The following is a 19,291-nucleotide window of genomic DNA, read 5'->3' on the forward strand; positions in this document are numbered from 1 at the left end:
TAGCCAGGTGTGGTGTCACATGCCTGTAATCCTAGGTATTTGGGAGGCTGAGGCAGGAGAATCACTTGAACCCAGGAGGCAGAGACTGCAGTGAGCCGAGATCGCACCACTGCACTCCAGCCTGGGCAATAGAGTGAGACTCAGTCTCACAGGGGGAAAAAAAAAAAAAAGACATTACCAAAAAACTACAGACCAATACGCATCACGAATGTAGACACAAAAATTCTTAACAAAATAAAATTCAGTAATATACAAAAGAGACAATAACCAATGGGGCTGGCCCTAGGAGTGCAAGTTGGCTCAATATTAAAAATCACCATTATAATTCACCATATCAACAGAGGCAAGAAGAAGAATGTTGGGAACTGGCTCCAAAACTGGCTATAAACAAAATCTCTGCAGCACCATGACATGTTCGTGATGGCCGTGACACCCACACTGAAGGTTATGGGTTTGCCGGAATGAGGGCAAGGAACACCTGGCCCACCCAGAGCGGAAAACCATTCAAGGCATTCCTGAACCACAAAGAATAGCATGAGTGATCTGTGCCTTAAGGACATGTTCCTGCTCCAGATAACTAGCCAGACCCATCCCTTTGTTTCAGCCCATCCCTTTGTCTCCTGTAAGAAATGCTTTTAGTTAATCTATAATCTATAGAAACAACGCTTATCACCGGCTTGCTGTCAATAAGTATGTGGGTAAATCTCTGTTGAGGCTCTCAGCTCTGAAGGCAGTGAGACCCCTGATTTCCCACTCCACAAGCTATATTTCTATGTGTGTGTCTTTAATTTTTCTAGTGCCGCTGGGTTAGGGTCTCCATGACTGAGCTGGTCTTGTCAAGTGGTGCCCATATGTGGGGCTCAAACCCAGGTTGAACGGTTGCCAGAGCGACAGTTGGAGAACGTGGAACTAAGCTGGAGAACACCTGAGTAATCTTAAGCAATCCCCACAGTGAGTAAGAAGGGGAGCTCGGAAGCATCAGGGTAACAATGGGACAAGTGTGGGCTCTGGTTCATTCCACCTTGGAACCTTTTCACACTGATGATGAGGAGGAAGGAGAGTATAATGAAGTAATACAGCAGGTTTGTTTGCCAGCTAAAGCTAAACTGGCAAAGGAGGGAGAGGTTCATTCCTACCCTTCTGCACCCCCTCCTTATTTTGAAGAAAAAGAGTGGCCTCACCCTCCAGATCTTTCTTTTCCGGAGGACTCTGGGCAAAAGGTAGTTGCCCCAGTGACTGTTCGAGCAGCACCTCGAGTGACCACTCTCAGTTCTATTCAGGCAGGAATCCAGCAAGCTAGAAGAGGGTGATTTAGAGGCTTGGCAGTTCCCTGTTAGAATACACACCCCAGATCAACAGGGAAATATTATAGCTACATATGAACCTTTTTCTTTTAAATTAATTCAGTTACAGGAGTCTCTTAAAAAGGTGATTGCAGGCTGGGTGTGGGCTCAGTGGCTCATGCCTGTAATCCCAGCACTTTGGGAGGCCAAGACAGGCAGATCATGAGGTCAGGAGACCAAGACCATCCTGGCTAACATGGTGAAACCCCGTCTCTACTAAAAATACAAAAAAAAAATTAGCTGAGGGTGGTGGGTGCCTGTAGTCCCAGCTACTCAGGAGGCTGAGGCAGAAGAATGGTGTGAACCCAGGAGGCGGAGCTTGCAGTGAGCCGAGATTGCGCCACTGCACTCCATCTCAAAAAACAAAACAAAACTAAACTAAACTAAAGGTGATTGCAGATTGCAGATTTGGCTGCTCAGGATATAGTGTTGCAGTTATTAGCTTTCGACAATGCTAATCCCGATTGCCAGGCTACTCTGTGACCTATTAGAGGGAAAGCACATTTAATTGATTATATCAAGGCCTGTGACAGTATCTGCATCAGGCTGCTCTGCTAGCCCAGGCGATGGCAGGACTGAGAGTGGATAAAGGAAATACATCGTTTCTGTTTTAACTGTAGGAAGCATGGTCATGCTAAAAAATGTAGAAAAAATCAGTGAGTCAGGCCACCAGATAGGGGAAAAAAGAAAACTGCTGAGCCTGAAGTATGTCCAAAATGTAAAAAAGGAAAACATTGCGCTAATCAGTGTCATTCTAAATTTGATAAAGATGGGAACCTGATTTCAGGAAACGCCATGGGGGGCCTGTCCCAGGCCCTGTTCCAAACCTGGGCATTTCCGGCTCAGGTCATTCCCTCACCCCTGTACAATGTCTGTCCCCTGCCACAGCCGGTAGTGCTGCAGTAGATTTATGCTACATAAAAGCTGTGAGCCTTTTGCCTGGAGAATCCCCGCAAAAGGTCCCATCAGGAGTCTGTGGACCCTTGCCAGTGGGGATGATAGGATTACTTCTAGGAAGGTCTAGTTTGCATTTAAAAGGAGTACAAATACATACAGGAGGCATTGATTCAGATTACAATGGAGAAATTGACATTGCTGTATCTACTTCTGTTCCCTGGAAAGCAGAGCCAGGAGAGCATATAGCACAGCTCCTGATTGTGCCATATGTGGAAATGGGGAAAAGTGAAATTAAATGAACAGGAGGATTTGGAAGCACAAATAACCAAGGCAAAGCAGCTTATTGGGTAAATCAAATTACGGATAAATGTCCTACCTGTGAAATAACTAATCAGGGAAATAAATTTAAAGGTTTGGTAGATACAGGAGTGGACATTTTAACCATTTCTCTACAGCACTGGCTGTCTGCATGGCCAATTCAACCTGCTCATTTTAACATAGTTGGAGTTGGTAAAGGCCATGAAGAATATCAAAGTAGTTATATTTTGCATTGTGAAGGGCCCAGTGGACAACCTGGGACTATTCAACCAATTATAACTTCTGTACCTATAAATTTATGGGAGAGAGATTTATTACAACAATGGGGAACACAAGTTCTAATTCCAGAACAATTATATAACCCTCAAAGTCAACATATGATGCATGAAATGGGGTATGTCCCTGGTATGGGACTATGAAAAAATTTGCAAGATTTGAAGGAACTGCTTCAAGCGGAAAGACAAAATTCCCACCAAGGTTTAGGATAGTTAAGCCTAACTAAATTTTTTTTTTTTTTGATGGTGGCCATAGTTAAGCCTCCAGAACCTATACCTTTAAAATAGTTGACAGATAAGCCAATTTGGATAGAACAATGGCTGCTAAGTAAAGATAAACTGGAGGCTTTAGAAGACTCAATTACTGAGCAATTAGAAAAAGGACACATAGCTCCAACATTTTCCCCTTGGAATTCTCTGCTTTTTGTAATTAAGATAAAACCAGGTAAATGGAGAATGTTGACAGATCTTAGAGCCATTAATTCAGTTATACAACCTATGGGGACATTATAGCCAGGATTGCCTCCTCCTACTATGATTCCAAAAAATTGGCCTTTAATCATTGTAGATTTAAAAGACTGTTTCTTTACTATCCCCTCAGCTGAGCAAGACTGTGAATGGTTTGCATTTACAATTTCTGCAATAAACAACCTGCAGCCTGCTAAGCATTTTCATTGGGAAGTGTTGCCACAAGGCACATTAAACAGTCCAACAATTTGCCAAACGTATGTGGGGCAAGCAATTGAACCTACTTGTAAAAAATTTTCACAGTGTTACATTATTCATTATATGGATGATATACTTTGTGCTGCCCCCACTCGAGAAATATTACTCCAATGTTATGATCACTTGCAAAATTCAATTTCTTGCACTGGTTTAATTATAGCTCCTGACAAAATTCAGACTACTACTCCTTACTCCTACTTGGGGACCTTAGTAAATGACACTACAATAGTGCCACAGAAAGTAACCATACATAGGGATCAATTGAAAGCATTAAATGACTTTCAAAAATTACTAGGAGACATTAATTGGATACGACCTGCTCTAGGCATTCCTACCTATGCCGTGAGTAATCTATTTTCTATCCTTAGAGGAGATCCTAGTCTCACTAGCCCTGGACAATTAACAAAAGAAGCTGAGACAGAGTTACATTTGCTTGAAAAGCAAGTCCATAAGGCTCAAATAAATAGAATAGATCCAGAGAAGACTCTAGATTTGCTAATTTTTCCAATTCAGCATTCACCTACTGGTGTTATTGTCCAAGAGCAGGACTTAGTAGAATGGCTTTTTCTTTCACATACTAATTCACAGACTCTAACTCCTTATTTGGATCAAATCGCTACTAGGATAGGAAATGGGAGAACTCAGATTGTTAAATTACATGGATATGATCCTGGAAAAATTATTGTCCCTCTCACGAAGGCACAAATACACCAAGCTTTTATAAATAGTCTTGCTTGGCAAACTCATTTAGTTGATTTTGTGTGTATTCTTGATAATCATTTTCCTAAAATGAAACTGTTTCAATTTTTGAAATTAACTGATTGGATCCTCCCTAGAATAACTAAATTTAAACAAATTGAAGGTGCTGAGAATGTTTTTACACATTGATCTAGTAATGGTAAAAAATATTAAACACATTACTGGCATCCCATATAATTCTCAAGGACAAGCCATTGTAGAACAAATGAATCTCTCCCTGAAACAGCAGTTGCAAAAACAGAAAGGGGGAAATAGGGATTATGGGACAGCCTATACACAATTGATCTAGCATTATTCGCTTTAAATTTTTTGAGCCTGCCTAAAGGCCAGATGTTAGCAGCAGCTGAACAACATCTACAGAAACCAGCTGCAAGGACAGAAGCAGAACAACTGGTTTGGTGGAGACATCCAATAACAAAAAGTTGGGAAATAGGTAAAATAATAACTTGGGATAGAGGCTATGCTTGTGCAGCTGATTTGGATAGCATCAAGACAGCTGAAGACTTATCATGAGCCAGATGCCAAGGAAGAGATTCCAGGAGGATCCTGAGGAACCCCCGGTTGCGGCCATGTCAAGACTGATGCTGAGGAGGACCCCAACTGTCGTGAGCAACACCCATCAAACACAGCCACCTACTTGGGGACGGATCAAAAAGTTGTCACAGATGGTGGAAGAACACCTGAGGAAAACTGGACAACCAGTCACAACGAGTAATTTAATGATAGCTATGATAGCGGTGATCCCCATTGCTATGAGTATTCCTTCAGCAAAGGCTGACATAGAGAACAGTTATACTTGGCATATTTATCAATCTTGGCTGGCAATAATGCCTGGATGTAATCACTCTATGACACATTTACACATGCTTTCTGATCTCATTATTTACCATAATAAATCTGCTCCTATAATTGAGGCATACCGCCCTCAAAAACCTATTCGTAAACAGAATTGGACCTGGCCAGACAAAATGAACGTACTTGTTTAGGAAGATTGCACTGCAGAACAGGCAGAGGTTCTGCTCAGCGATTCCTATGGAATCATTATAGATTGGTCCCCTAAGGGGATGTTTATCTTAAGTTGCACCACTCAGTCTGCATGCCATGGCCACACTATGTTCAGCTGGTCTGAACAAAATGGTCAGATGGTAGACATGGTAGAAATGGTAAGAAGTATGGCAAGTGTTCCTATTATTTGGATGGAAACATGGCATTATAGTGGCACCTCAACCTCAAATGGTATGGCCTGCTGTAGGAGCTAAACATGAGGATTTGTGGAAACTCTTAATAAGATCAAAATTTGGGAAAGAATAAAAGAGCATCTAGAAGGACATTTGTCTTTGGATATTGCATAATTTTTTTAAAAACTAATATTTAAAACATCCCAGGCACACATGACCTTAATGCCAGGAACTGGAGTGCTTGAAGGAGCTGCAGACAGATTAGCAGCTAGTAATCCATTAAAATGGATAAAAACACTTGGAAGCTCTGTGATTTCAATGATGATTGTGTTATTAATCTGTGTTGTTTGTCTTTGTATAGCCTGCAGATGCGGATCCTGACTCCTGTGAGAAGTAGCTCACTGTGACAAAGCTGTCTTTGCTTTTATCACTTTGCAAAACAAAAAAGGGAGGCATGTTGGGAACAGGCCCCCAAAACTGGCCATAAACAAAATCTCTGCAGCATTGTGACATGTTCATGATGGCCATGATGCCCACGCTGAAGGTTGTGGATTTACCAGAATGAGGGCAAGGAAAACCTGACCCACCTAAGGCAGAAAACCACTTAAAGGCATTCCTGAACCACAAACAATAGAATGAATTATCTGTGCCTTAAGGACATGTTCCTGCTGCAGATAACTAGCCAGACCCATCCCTTTGTTTCGGCCCATCCCTTTATTTCCCCTAAGAAATGCTTTTAGTTAATCTGTAATCTATAGAAACAATGCTTATTACTAGCTTGCTCTCAATAAACATGTGGGGCAAATCTCTGTTCAGGGCTCCCAGCTCTGAAGGCTGTGAGACCCCTGATTTCCCACTCCACGTGCTATATTTCTGTGTGTGTGTCCTTAATTCCTCTAGTGCCGCTGGGTTAGGGTCTCCATGACCAAGCTGGTCTTGGCAGAATAAAAAATATGATCATTTCAATGGATAGAAAAGCTTTTAACAAAATTCAGTATAATTCATAACAAAAATTCTAACCAAACCAGAAATTAAAGGAAGTGTTTTTATTGGAAGACAATTTTCTATGGATGTCTTTTTTTTTTTTTTTTGGCAATGTTTTAATTCTAGCAAAATATGTAACATAAAATTTTAATCATCTTGAAGTGTACAATTCAGTAACATTAAGTACATTCATGATGTGATGCAACCATCACCAATATCCATTTCCAGAACATTTTCATCATCCCAAACAGAAACTGTATTCATTAAACAGTAACTCTCCATTCCCTGCCCCACCCCTGTAACCTCTTTTTACTGTTTGTCTCCATGAGTGTGCCTATTCTATGTACCTCATTGTATATGCAATCAATCATACAATAATTTCCCTTTTGTGTCTGGCTCATTTTCACTTGGCATAAAATTTTCAGGATTCATCCATATGGTAGTATGTGTCAAAATTTTATTTCTTTTTAAGGCTAAATAAAACACCATTGTTTGTATACAATATATTTTGTTCATCCATTCTTCTGTTGATGAACATTTGGGTTGTTTTCACCTTTTATCTCTTGTGACTAATGCTGCTATTAACATTGATGTATAAGTGACTGTTGGAGTCCCTGCTTTCAATTTGTTGGGGATCTATCTAGAAGTAGAATTGCTGGATCATATGGGAATTCTGTGTCTAACTTTCTGAGCAACCACCAAACTGCTTTCCATAGCAGTTAGACCCTTTATATTCCCACCAGCAATGCACAAGTGTTCTACTTTCTCCGTATCCTCTTTAACACTTAATTTCTGTTTTTATGTGTTTTATTTTCATAATAATCATCCTAATGAGTGCAAAGGAGAGTGTCATATTTTTGCATGTCTTGCAAATAGAGGCACTGGCAGTGTTTTTTTTTCCAGACTATCTTTTCAAGGATGTTTGTATAGAGAACAGCCATGAAAAGTAGATATAGTATCTCTCTCCAGAGCAGATAACAAGTTTGTTTGCTGTCCAGTATCATAAAGATAATGGCTTCCTCTGGGGCAAAGGCTGGACAAGTTTGCTTGTACCCTTTGTAAAATATTTGGATTTCCTAAGCAGCCTCCAAGTGGGCTACTCCGCATAGCCCCAAAGGAGTGATGAGAACCAATGTGATCATGAAGCTGATGTTGCTTGCTGAGCTATAATAAATTCTTTGGTCTTTGACCCAGAAGTCTGATGTCTTTTGCCAGCATCCATGAAACTATTGCAGGCTAGCCTGTTAGCTTGAAAGTAATATAAAAGTTCACACCCTTCACAGTTCCGGACATTCTTCTGCCTGATAAAAGCCATCTATTGAAAATCTATAGTAAACATTATACTGAATGATGAGAGACTGACTCCTCCTTTTCCCAATAATGAACCAGCCGAGTATGTCCATACTCACCCCGTCTATTCAATATTGTTCTGGAGGTCTTTGCCACTGCAATAAGGTCAAAAACTAAAAAAGAAGGAGGAAGAGGAGGAAAAAGAGAAGCAGGAGGGAAAATAAAAGGCATACAGCATGGAAAGGAAGAAATAGAACCATCTTTATTTACAGACACCGTGATTATGTATGTAAAAATTCCTAAGGAATCTATAAAAGGCTATTAGAACTAATAAGTACATTTAGTAATGCCACAAGATACTAGGTCAGTGTTTTAAAAATCAATTGTATTTATATTAGCAACAAACTTCTGGAAAATTAAAATTTAAGAAGCAATACCATTAACAGTAATGTACAAAAAATGAAATACAAAGGGATAAATTTAACAAAATATGTGCAACACATGTACAATGAATGAAAACCACAAAACATTGCTGACAAAACTTTAAAAGATTTAAATCAACGGACAGATAAACACTGTGTCCATGGATTCAAAGACTTAAATATTGTCAAGATGTCAATTCTTTCCAAATTGATCTATACATTCAATCTCAATCAAGATCCTAGCTGGCTTTTTTTTTTTTTTAAGAAATTAGCAAGCTGAGTTTAAAATTTGTATAGAAATGCAAATGACTTAGAATAGCCAAAAATTTTTTGGAGAAAAGGAAAACAAAATTGGATGACTTATACTACCTGACTTTAAAATTTGCTATAAAGCTACAAAAACCAAACCATATGGTATTGGCATAAATCTAAATATATAGATCAATGGAACAGAATAGTTCAGAAAATAAAAACTCACATATACATAAGCAACTGTTTTTTGACAAGTACCAAGTTAACTCAAAGGATTAAGGATAATTTTTTTTTCAACAAATGGTGCTAGAACAATTAGATATATATCAACAATGAGCCTTGACCACTACCTCTCACCATACATAAACATTTATTTGAAATCAATCACAGACATATATGTAAAAAAAAAGCTAACAGTGTAACACTTTTAGAAGAAAACATAAGAGAAAATCCTTCTGATTTTGAGGCAGGCAAAGATTTATTAGATAGCACACACACACATAAAAATTAAAAATTAGCCAGACATGGTGGTTGTGTACCTATAGTCCCAGCTACTTAGGAGACAAAGGATGTAGTGAGCCGTGATCACACCACTGCACTCCAGCCTGGGCTACATACTGAGACCCCATCTCAAAACAAAACAAAATAACAATTAAAAAAAAAAAAAAAAAGGAAAGGTGAATAAACACATTATGCTGAATTCCTACTATGGAACAAAAAACGTTTAATTTTTTTTCAGAAATAAAAAGAAACAAACTGCTGATACAATGTATATGAAACCAATCTCAAAAGAACACACATATGTGATTCCATTAACATGAAATTTTTAAAAAGACAAATCTAATCCTCTCTATAGTGACAGAAAGCAGATCAGTGATTGCCTAGGACCCGGGCTTGGGTGGGGAGCATTAAGAATCCTGCACATACAGCAGAAGGGAGAAGAGAAGAGCTTCTTGGTATTCTAATTCAGTGTCGGCAAAACAAAAATAATTTGTCCTGCTTGACCTGTAGAGTAAGAGAAATAATACAAATTTGCTATTAACATGAAAAATTGAAATAAATTGGACAATTTCTATTACTTTCAGAGCTGATGGTTGAATAAAAAAACCTTCAAGTCATACTAATGACTCCCATGTAGAATAGAGATGGATTAAAACGTGGCTGGGTGTGATGGCTCATGCCTGTAATCCCAGCATTTTGGGAGGCCGAGGTGGGTGGATCACCTGAGGTCAGGAGTTGAAGAGCAGCCTGGCCAACAGGGCGATACTCCATCTCTACGAAAAATACAAAAATTAGCTGGGCGTGGTGGCGTGCACCTGTAATCCCAGCTACTTGGGAGGCTGAGGCAGGAGAATTGCTTTAACCTGGGAAGCAGAGGTTGTGGTGAGCCAAGATTGCGCCATTGCACCCCAGCCTGGGGGACAGAGCGAGACTCCCTCTCAATAAATAAATAAATAAGAAAAAGAAAGAAATATTAAAAGGTGAGGAGGGTTGGGTGGATGTGGGGAATCAGTCACTAGAAGTTTAATGGCCTTTTTTAAAAAAAACTTCATTAAGAATATTAATGGAATGTAGGCTGGGTGTAGTGACTCACACCTGTAATCCCACCACTTTGAAAGGTCAAGGCAGAAGGATCACCTGAAGTCAGGAGTTGGAAACCAGCCCAACCAACATGGTGAAATCCCATCTCTACCAAAAACACAAAAATCAGCCAGGCATGGTGGCAGGCACCTGTAGTCCCAGCTACTCTGGAGGCTGAGGCAGGAGAATCGCTTGAATCCGAGAGATGGAGGTTGCAGTGAGCTGAGATCATGCCACAGCACTCCAGCCTGGGTGAGAGAGAGAGACTCCATCTCCAAAAAAAAAAGAGAGAGAATAAATGGAATGGAATGGAAGAATAAGTACTACTTACTGAGTATTTACCACTTGCCACTTGCCAAGCAGGGCAATCACCAAGCCAAGCATTTATATATTGTTTGTTATTTCATTTAATCCTCACATTGACACTATGAAGTTAATAAGGTAAATGTTACCATTTATAGATGAAGAAACGCAGACTCGAGGAGTTTCAACTGCCCATGGTTACACTAGTTAGTAAATGATTTAAAAAAACAAGTCTGATTCCAGAATTTGTGCCTTAATTACCAGGCTTTACTGCCTCTGGGTTATAGGAATATACAAGCATGAGAACAAATTTGGCCATTGATTAATTTGCTAAACAAATCAGCAGGAAGCACTTTTTGTTGTTGTTGTTGTTGAGATGGGGTTTCCCTCTGTCACCCAGGCTGAATGCAGTGGTGCAATGTTGGTTCACTGCAACCTCCACCTCCCACATTCAAGCAATTCTCATGCCTCAGCCTCCCAGGTAGCTGAGACTACAGGCACACACCACCATGCCTGGCTTTCTTTCTTTGTTTTTTGTTTGTTTGTTTGTTTCTTGTATTTTTAGTATAGACAGGGTTTCTCCATTTTGGCCAGGCTGGTCTCAAACTCCTGGCCTCAAGTGATCCACCTGCCTCGGCCTCCCAAAGCGCTGGGATTATAGGCATGAGCTACCGCACCCGGCCAGAACACGAAGCACTTTTTTTTTCTTTTTGAGATGGAGTTTCACTCTTGTTGCCCAGGCTGGAGTGCGATGGTGCGATCTCGCTCGGCTCACCACAACCTCCTGCCTCCCAGGTTCAAGGGATTCTCCCGCCTCAGCTCCCTGAGTAGCTGGGATTACAGGCACACACCACCACGCCCGGCTAGTTTTCTTGTATTTTTAGTAGAGACAGGGTTTCTCCATGTTGGTCAGGCTGGTCTCGAATTCCTGACCTCAGGTGATCCGCCTGCCTTAGCTCCCAAAGTGCTGGGATTACAGGCGTGAGCCACCACACCCAGCACATGAAGCACTTATTAAAGCCCCACCACTGTATTGAGCCTTGGCAGTTGGTAGTGAACAAAACAGACAAGTCTCTGCCCTCGTGGAGCTTATATTCTAGTGGGAGGATAACAGACAAAATAAGAAATTGAAATAAAATATCAGAAGTCATAAATGCTATGAAGAAAACTAAGGTGAGGAAAAGGAAGTAGAATCAGGGTGACAGTTGCTATTTTAGATGAGTTGGGCATCTGAGCAGAGCAGGAAATGGAATGATGTGCAGAAGCCTGTCTGCCAGTATCTAGAGGAGGAGGCTCTAGGCAGGAACCAGGGAAGGTAAAGGAAATGCAGCCCTTTGATGTGTTTACAGGAACTGCAAGAGTAGGAGCTACTGCACCCAGAGGAAACTGCGAAGGAAAAACTGGTAGGAGATGACAACTGAGAAACATTCAGGTTCCAGGGACCATGTCATGTGTGGAGCTCTGCAGGGGCTGTGGTAAGAACTTAGAACCTAAGATTAGGGGAGCAAGGAACCAAATGTACACTTCAAAGAGTCACTATTGTGTCATGAGATTCGAAGATTGCTCATAGCAAATCTTAAATACAAAATCTTGGTCAAATACCTTCTGACAAAACATAGTATACCCTATGTACTATAATCTGTTACAGTTACCCTTCAAGCCAAAATAACTCCTACATCACGAAACATATAATCCAGAAAACTAACAAAGAAGGAGTTGTTTCTCTAAACTGGTATCCATATTACTGCACCTTATTTAATTATTTACTTATTTTTTTTTAGAGATAGGGTCTTGCCCTGTTACCCAGGCTGAAATTCAGGGGCACAATCATAGTTCACTGTAACCTCACACTCCTGAGTTCATGCAATCCTCCCACCTCAGTCTCCTGAGTAGTTAGGCCTACAGGCATGCATTGCCATGCCTTGCTAATTTCTTTTTTATTTTCTTTTTTATTTTGTAGAGATGGGATCTCTCTGTATTGTCCAGGCTGGTCTTGAACTCCTAGCCTCAAGCAATCCTCCTGCCCTGGCCTCCCAAAGATTACTTTACTTTATTAACAAATGGTTTTATAAGGTAAAATCTTACCTATTCTCATTTGTATAAAGGTCAGCCTACATTATTGAAAAGTATATTAAAATATATACTTACTGCTTTTAAATGTAATTGGAACTAAACCATCCAAGTTTTTTAGGACTTTAAGGGAACAGAGAAGAGTAATGTTATAATTAGCCTATCTGATAGATTTCATTAAGCAATTCAAGCATTCTCTTGAGGTCTTGCTTACAGTATTGCATCTCTTAATAAGTAGAGTAAAAGTAAGTAAGAAGCTGAATCTTGACCAAATTATAATACTATCAATTCTACAACAACATAAGTTAGCTGAAACACTTACTAATCTTTCAAGTAACTGCCAGCCAGCACACACTTTAAGAACTCAGATGTTTTGGTGTCTTTCTAATCAAATGAACAAGAAGCAGTAGGAAGTTTTCAGTAGGAAAACTTCCCCTCACATCATATTGATTTAATTTAAAGGACTCCCACCCACTTTCTGCCTTCACTTGCACACCATTCTGAATTTTTATATTTTAAAATATAAATTTTTTCTCCAATGAAAATATTTGATGGTAATTCTGTGTTTCCTTGTAATTTGATTCTGTGTAACTACTATCTTTCCCTTCTTTTAAATGAATTTTCCCCAGGAAATGTATGGTCAGCTTTAATTCACTTTAAGAACAATCGTTGATTATTCAAATGAGAAATTGCAATGTTTAAATACTTTCAGCCAGCTGTTGGAAGAGGCAATGGTGTACCGACACATTTCAGCTGATACACTACAGGCTCTTTATCAGCAGAGGTAAAAGCATGGCCATATATAATTCATTAGTATTCTCTCTCTCTCTCTAATTGCTTTCTAGTAGAATTGCAGAAAGGAATTCTCACTCTCTTCTGTTTCCCTTGGGGGTTTGCCTTTGTTACGACTCGACTATAAGCTTTATATGGAGTTGCAGCTTTTGAAATAGAGCATTAATTGGAAGCAATTATTCAATTATAGCAGCTGTGGCTATGCTGTATCCTGAATATTTACCAAGAAAAGAAAGCATTTAACAGATGATTTAATATAGCAGCTTGGCAATAATGAACCTGCAACCAACACTGCAATTGCATAACTAATATCTTCAATGGCTAAAATATTCAAGAGTACATGGTATAAATTTAAAAATAAAATAAGACTATCAGGCTTAATTTTCGAAGCACTGCAAAATGTGTGAAGTCAATTCAAAAGTAATCAAAGAACTTATGTTTGTTTATTATCTAAAAATGTGTGAGATTTCTCCAACTGCTTGATTTTAAAAGTAGATATGTTTTCAATTTTAATCGATTTTTTTTTTTCTTTTACTCTTTCGATGCCTCATGTATGTACTCTGAAGTCTTATTATAACGCTGCCCTTGAAATTGGTGCTTTGGAACCACTTTAGGTACTTCTCAGATAAGCACCAAGAAGAACCTGCCCTGTGTGAAATTCCACTCTGTAACCAATGGTGTGATAATGAGCTGCCAGCTAGTCATTTTCTGCCTGTAATCTATTCAGCTTCTCGAGTGCTGACCAAGTGCTTGGCAGGGAATGGCTTTGGCTGGGCTAGGATTGATTAAATGGATGTGAAGACAATCCATATGCTGTCAAAAAATATTTTTATGGGCAAAAATCCACTACTAATACCTGCATTATTGGTTCTGAAAGAAATGGAGAAAATGTTTCATCAAATTTATTAGCTCTACGTTAAAGAAACGAAACAAAGGAACTGAAACACTTTGCTACCAACTCTTGTGTCATCTTATTGGTGCTGTCTTGACAAAGAGATGCCATTCTTTTATTTGCTATGATGTCACCTTTGTCCAATCATAACCTTCCTTATGAGAGTAGGATAACTCTGGAGACAAGGTGAGTGACAGCAGCAAGCAACGCAGCAGTCACTAGGCAACAAGATCCAGCCTTTAGCGGAAGAGAATCTTAAAACATTTAACCCTCACACTGTCTGGGTGTCTCATTGCTGAAATGGCAGTAATCTCTGGACAAAAGCCTAATGTGAATAGGCAGCTTGTTTCTAAAGCCATGTTTTTTCAGGCACTGTGAGGAAACTTCCTTCTTAGACTAAGAACATTACTCAGTTTGAAAAGATTGGTAGAGTTAGAAATCTTTAAAACTGCTTTTTCACAGGGTCACAGTTTAAGCCACATGAGGATCCCCCCAGTGTGTTTAGAACTGTTATTCAATTGCTCCCCATAAGGCAGGCTGCCGCACAGGTCTTGTAGTCTGTGCTCTGCACAAAGTCACACTATAGAAGGGGTGAGTGGGACTGAAATCAGCCTGTGCCCCCTTGCCAAGACATACCCTTGCTAGGGCAGTGTGGAGAAGGGTGTCTTTATTTAATTGGTTGCCCTGATGGGGCACCATTTTGTAATTTGTCTGCCTGGAGGAGGCGCTTTTTCCTAATTTGCACAAAATTGCTCTGTGAGCTCTTAGGTGGGGGGCACTGCAAATACATCTTGTGTCCCCCACTAGTCAAAAGCTCTCCAAGATTGTCTCTCCTGTTTCACTTGACTCTTGATGTAGAATTTAGCACAGGCTGGACAGACCCAGGTGTGGACTGGTGGTGGTGTTTCCAAACTGGATTTCCAGAATTGCCTCATTCAGATTGTTTTGGTTTGTTTCCAGAAAAAAAAATGTCACTTAAAATTTTTCTCATGAAGCAAATGTTTTGTCAGTTTTTGAGAGCTAATAGTTTAGTATTATTTTCTGCCCCCAAACAGTTACACAGTGTAATGATTTTCTTAAGATAAACCCTTCTGTTTTTTAGTCAGATCAAAAAGTGATTTACAGGCATTTATTAAGTGGGCTCTTTCAGAACAGTGGATACCATGTTTCTCTAACAGTGTCTGGCACAGAGTAAGTGCACATATCTCTTTGCATGAGTGCATTAATCAATTGATTAATTAACAGTATTCACTTGGTGGAATCCAATAGTAGAGTTATATAATACTTTGGAAGTATTAGAAAACCTACAGGGTTTTTCGGTTTCTTGTTTTTGAGAAAAGGTCTCATTCTGTTGCCTAGGCCGGAGTGCCGCGGCATGATCATAGCCCACTGCAGCCTTAAACTCCTGGGCTTGAGCAATCCTTGCCCTTAGCCTCCAAAGCATCTAGGACTACAGGCATGTGCCACTATGCCCAGCTAATTTTTGTAGAGATGTGGTCTTACTATATTGCCCAGGCTAGTCTCAAACTCTTCACCGCAAGTCATCCTCTTGCCTCAACCTCCCAAAATGTTGGGATTAAAGACATGAGCCACTGTACCTAGCCAAGAAACCTCACAGGTTATCCAGTACAACAGTTGTTATGCAGTTGAGGAAACTGAGAGCCAAATAACTAACCAGTTCGTATATCTAGTTAAAAGCATAGCCAAGTGTCCCTATAATTAGCACAATGTGGAGACTAATTTAGATTGTAATCATGTAGAGAGCAAAGATCATTTCCATTGACTTTGCTATATGCCTAACCTATAGTATCATTAAACCTGTATTCAGTGTTGGTGCCAATACAGTTCATGACTATAATGAGTTTGCAAAAATAAAAATTGGATCCTGTTCAGAAATAACCATGCCGTGGTTGGCTCATTGTGACCACTTTTCTTCTGGAATATAAAAATCTCATATTATAGTGATTATTGCTTTGCAACCTGTATTTTGTTCTGTCACTGAAAGTTTTTACAATCTAATTAAGGAGACAGGACTAACACAAGATAAATTAGAGAAAATACAGCCAAAGACTTACTAAACCAGCCATTTTACATCTTATCCTCACAAAGGGCGGATCCAGCATATTAAACCAGTTTTCTTATTCTGAAACGTTTTTATCCTGAAACCAATACTTCCCAAACTTGTCCTTCATATTTTTCATACTGTCACCTGTGCTATTTCTTTAATATTTTTCTTTAGATTAACCCACTTTTATCTTAGCGTTATTCTAAGTCATAATACTCCTTAATATGTATAACAAATACATATTTTTCCCAATGTACATGAATATATCTAAAAATGTTTATTTGTGTGCCTTCAGCAGTACAGGGTCACTCCTTGGGAAACAGCAGACTACACAGTGCTTTTAAATGTGCAATGACATTAAACATTATTGAGTGCCAAGCAGTGCCATGCATTTTCCAAAAAGGAGGAAAGCCAGTACTGACTTATAACTGATTTAATTTGACCCTAACAAGATCTTCATGAAATTATGTTAGATATCACAGTCTTATGTTCAAATTTAGCTGCTAGTTCAAGCTTTGTCATTAAATGGCATGATCTGGTATCCTTCTGTTTCCTCATAAGTCAAAGAGAAGATGGATTAGACAAATTCTGAAGGCCAACATTATAGGAGCTCAAATCATCTGCATTACTTACTTGTCTCTCCAGTTAGACAAAGGATCCCTGTATGCTGAGAGATCCCCATGCAGGAACTTAAAATGTGATGGAAACACAGTGGCCATAGTAAATGTGAATATGCTAAAGTTCCTATTAACGACTTTCAAATGATTTCTTTAAAGACCAAAATTAGGTATGTTGTTAACAAGACATATTTAAACAAAATGAAAAACACTAAAAATAAAAATAATGGACTAGACAAACATAGCAAACAAGCCTCCCCCTGGAAAAAATAAAGGTGGTAAAATTAATATCAGACAAAACAGCATCTAAGGCAAAAAGTTAGAATAAGAAGGGGTATTTCTTTAGAATAAGAAGGAGTACTTCTTTTTTTTCTTTTTCTTTTTCTTTTTTTTTTTGAGACTGTCTCACTGTCTCCAAGGCTGGATCTCGGCACACTGCAACCTCTGCCTCCCAGGTTCAAGCGATTCTGGTGCCGAGTAGCTGGGACTACAGGCGCGTACCCAACATGCCAGCTAATTTTTTGTGTTTTTAGTAGAGATGGGGTTTCACCATGCTGGCCAGGCTGGTCTTGAACTCCTGACCTCAGGTGATCCGCCCACCTTGGCCTCCCAAAGTGCTTGGATTACAGGCATGAGCCACCGCACCTGGCCAGGAAGGATATTTTATTTTGACAAAAGTATAGTCCATGTAGAAGATGTTATAATAGTTGTGAATATTTATAGACAAAACAATTAAAGTAAAAATTGTTAGAAATACGTAGAAAATTTGACTAAATCGCAATTAGAATGGAAATGTTAATAAATCTTCTTCTGGATTTACAGAATACATAGAGCAAAATAAGATAGAGTCTGAATTATGTATATACTTAGTAAGCTTGAAAATATATATATTCTTGTCAAACAAATATTTGAAAAGGTAAAAATTACATCTTTTTTACTGTCACATTCTCTGACTGTAGTGAAATAAAACACGAAATCAATAAGAAAAGGCAAGTTTCCCTCCCACCCAATTACATTACTTGGCAATATTCATACAAATTTAAGTCAAAGAGGAAATCAAAACTGAAATTATAGATAATTTAGACATTAACAAATGAAAATATACAGTAAAAGATATTAATATATTCAGGGGAAAATCCATAAAGTTAAATGCATTTATTAATGAACATGAAATGTTGAAATACTTGAAAGAAAGTAGAAGGAACAACAAAATAATATGAAGGAGAAATTAAGAATTAATGAAAGGATCAAAGCAGAATCTAATTTATTAGAAAAAGAAAAACAGGCTTCATATATAAAACCAGGAGTTGTTAGTCCGAAAAACAATGAAATAGAGAAACTTCTTACAAGTGTGATTATGAGAAACCACAAATACACAATGATAGAAGTGGAAAGGGAGTGTAATGATAGCCACAACAGAATTTTTGTTACAAGAATGTTTATAGTTTTACACTGATAAATCTGAACATTTAGATAAAATGAAAAATTTAATAGAAAAATTGAAAATCCAAACAGACCAATTACCATAGACAAATGAAAAAGTTTGTCAAACACCTACTACTTCCATTCCCAGCAAAACACCAGTCCAGGGACTTCACAGTGAATACTACCAGTTTTTTCTAGGAGTTTCTCTCTTGTTTCAGCTGTTCCAAAGAATAGGGAAGGAAGGAAGGAAGGAGAGTGTCTTAGTTTATTTTATAAAGTTATAAACACCTGGTACCAAAACCAACAAAACATCACAAAAATGCTACAGATCAATCTCCAGAACTGGCCTTTTTCACGTATAAAACTGGCATGGCCAATGTAACTTAACACTGGCTCCATGTTGGCACGTGTACACAATGGTACAACCTTTGTGTCAATGAAATTTTGCGTGTTCACATTTAACCTAGAAATTCAGTTTAAAGGAGTTTATCCCAAGAAAATAATAAGGCAAATGTGCAAAAACACGTAAATATTTTAAAAGTTCATTGCAACATCCGTGATCTGTTAAGTGCAAAAGGAGATTTTAAACAGAATGTGTAGCAGTTACCTATTTGTTTAGCAAAAATCTAACAAATATGTGTGTTTATACATGAAGAAGTCATGTTCTAATTCCTGGAACCTATGAATGTGTTACCATTATATGGCAAAGAGGAAAAGAAGGTAGCAGATGAAACTGTTAGCTAATCAATGAACTTTAAGAAAATTATCCTGGATTATCTGGGTGGGCCAGATGTAATCACAAGGTCCTTAAATGTGAAAGAGTAGGGCAGGAGAGGGAATGTCAGAGTGGTGTTATATGAGGAAGACTAACTCTGGCATTGCTGGCTTGAAGATGAGCCAACGTAGCCTCTAGAAGCCGAAAAGGGAAAGGAAACACATTTCCTCTTAGAGACTCCAGAAGGAACACAACAGCCTCGCCAACACCTTGATTTCAACCCAGTGAGACCCCTTTCAGACTTCTCACTTCCCAGTAATAAATTTATGTTGTTTTTAAGTCATTAAGTTTGTGGTAATCTGTTATAGCAGCAATAGGAAACTAATA

General features: G+C 38.8%; 1 long non-coding RNA gene across 1 annotated transcript; it reads left to right on the plus strand.

Moving 5' to 3' along the window:
* The first annotated feature begins 12,295 nt into the window (after positions 1 to 12,295).
* Positions 12,296 to 17,156, plus strand: LOC103876932. Its single transcript, XR_002516631.2, has 2 exons — positions 12,296 to 13,182; positions 13,757 to 17,156. It is a non-coding gene; the product is annotated as an uncharacterized LOC103876932 (long non-coding RNA).
* Positions 17,157 to 19,291: the final 2,135 nt, after the last annotated feature.

The sequence above is a fragment of the Papio anubis genome, chromosome 14, assembly GCF_008728515.1.
Source record: "Papio anubis isolate 15944 chromosome 14, Panubis1.0, whole genome shotgun sequence".
NCBI lineage: Eukaryota > Metazoa > Chordata > Mammalia > Primates > Cercopithecidae > Papio > Papio anubis.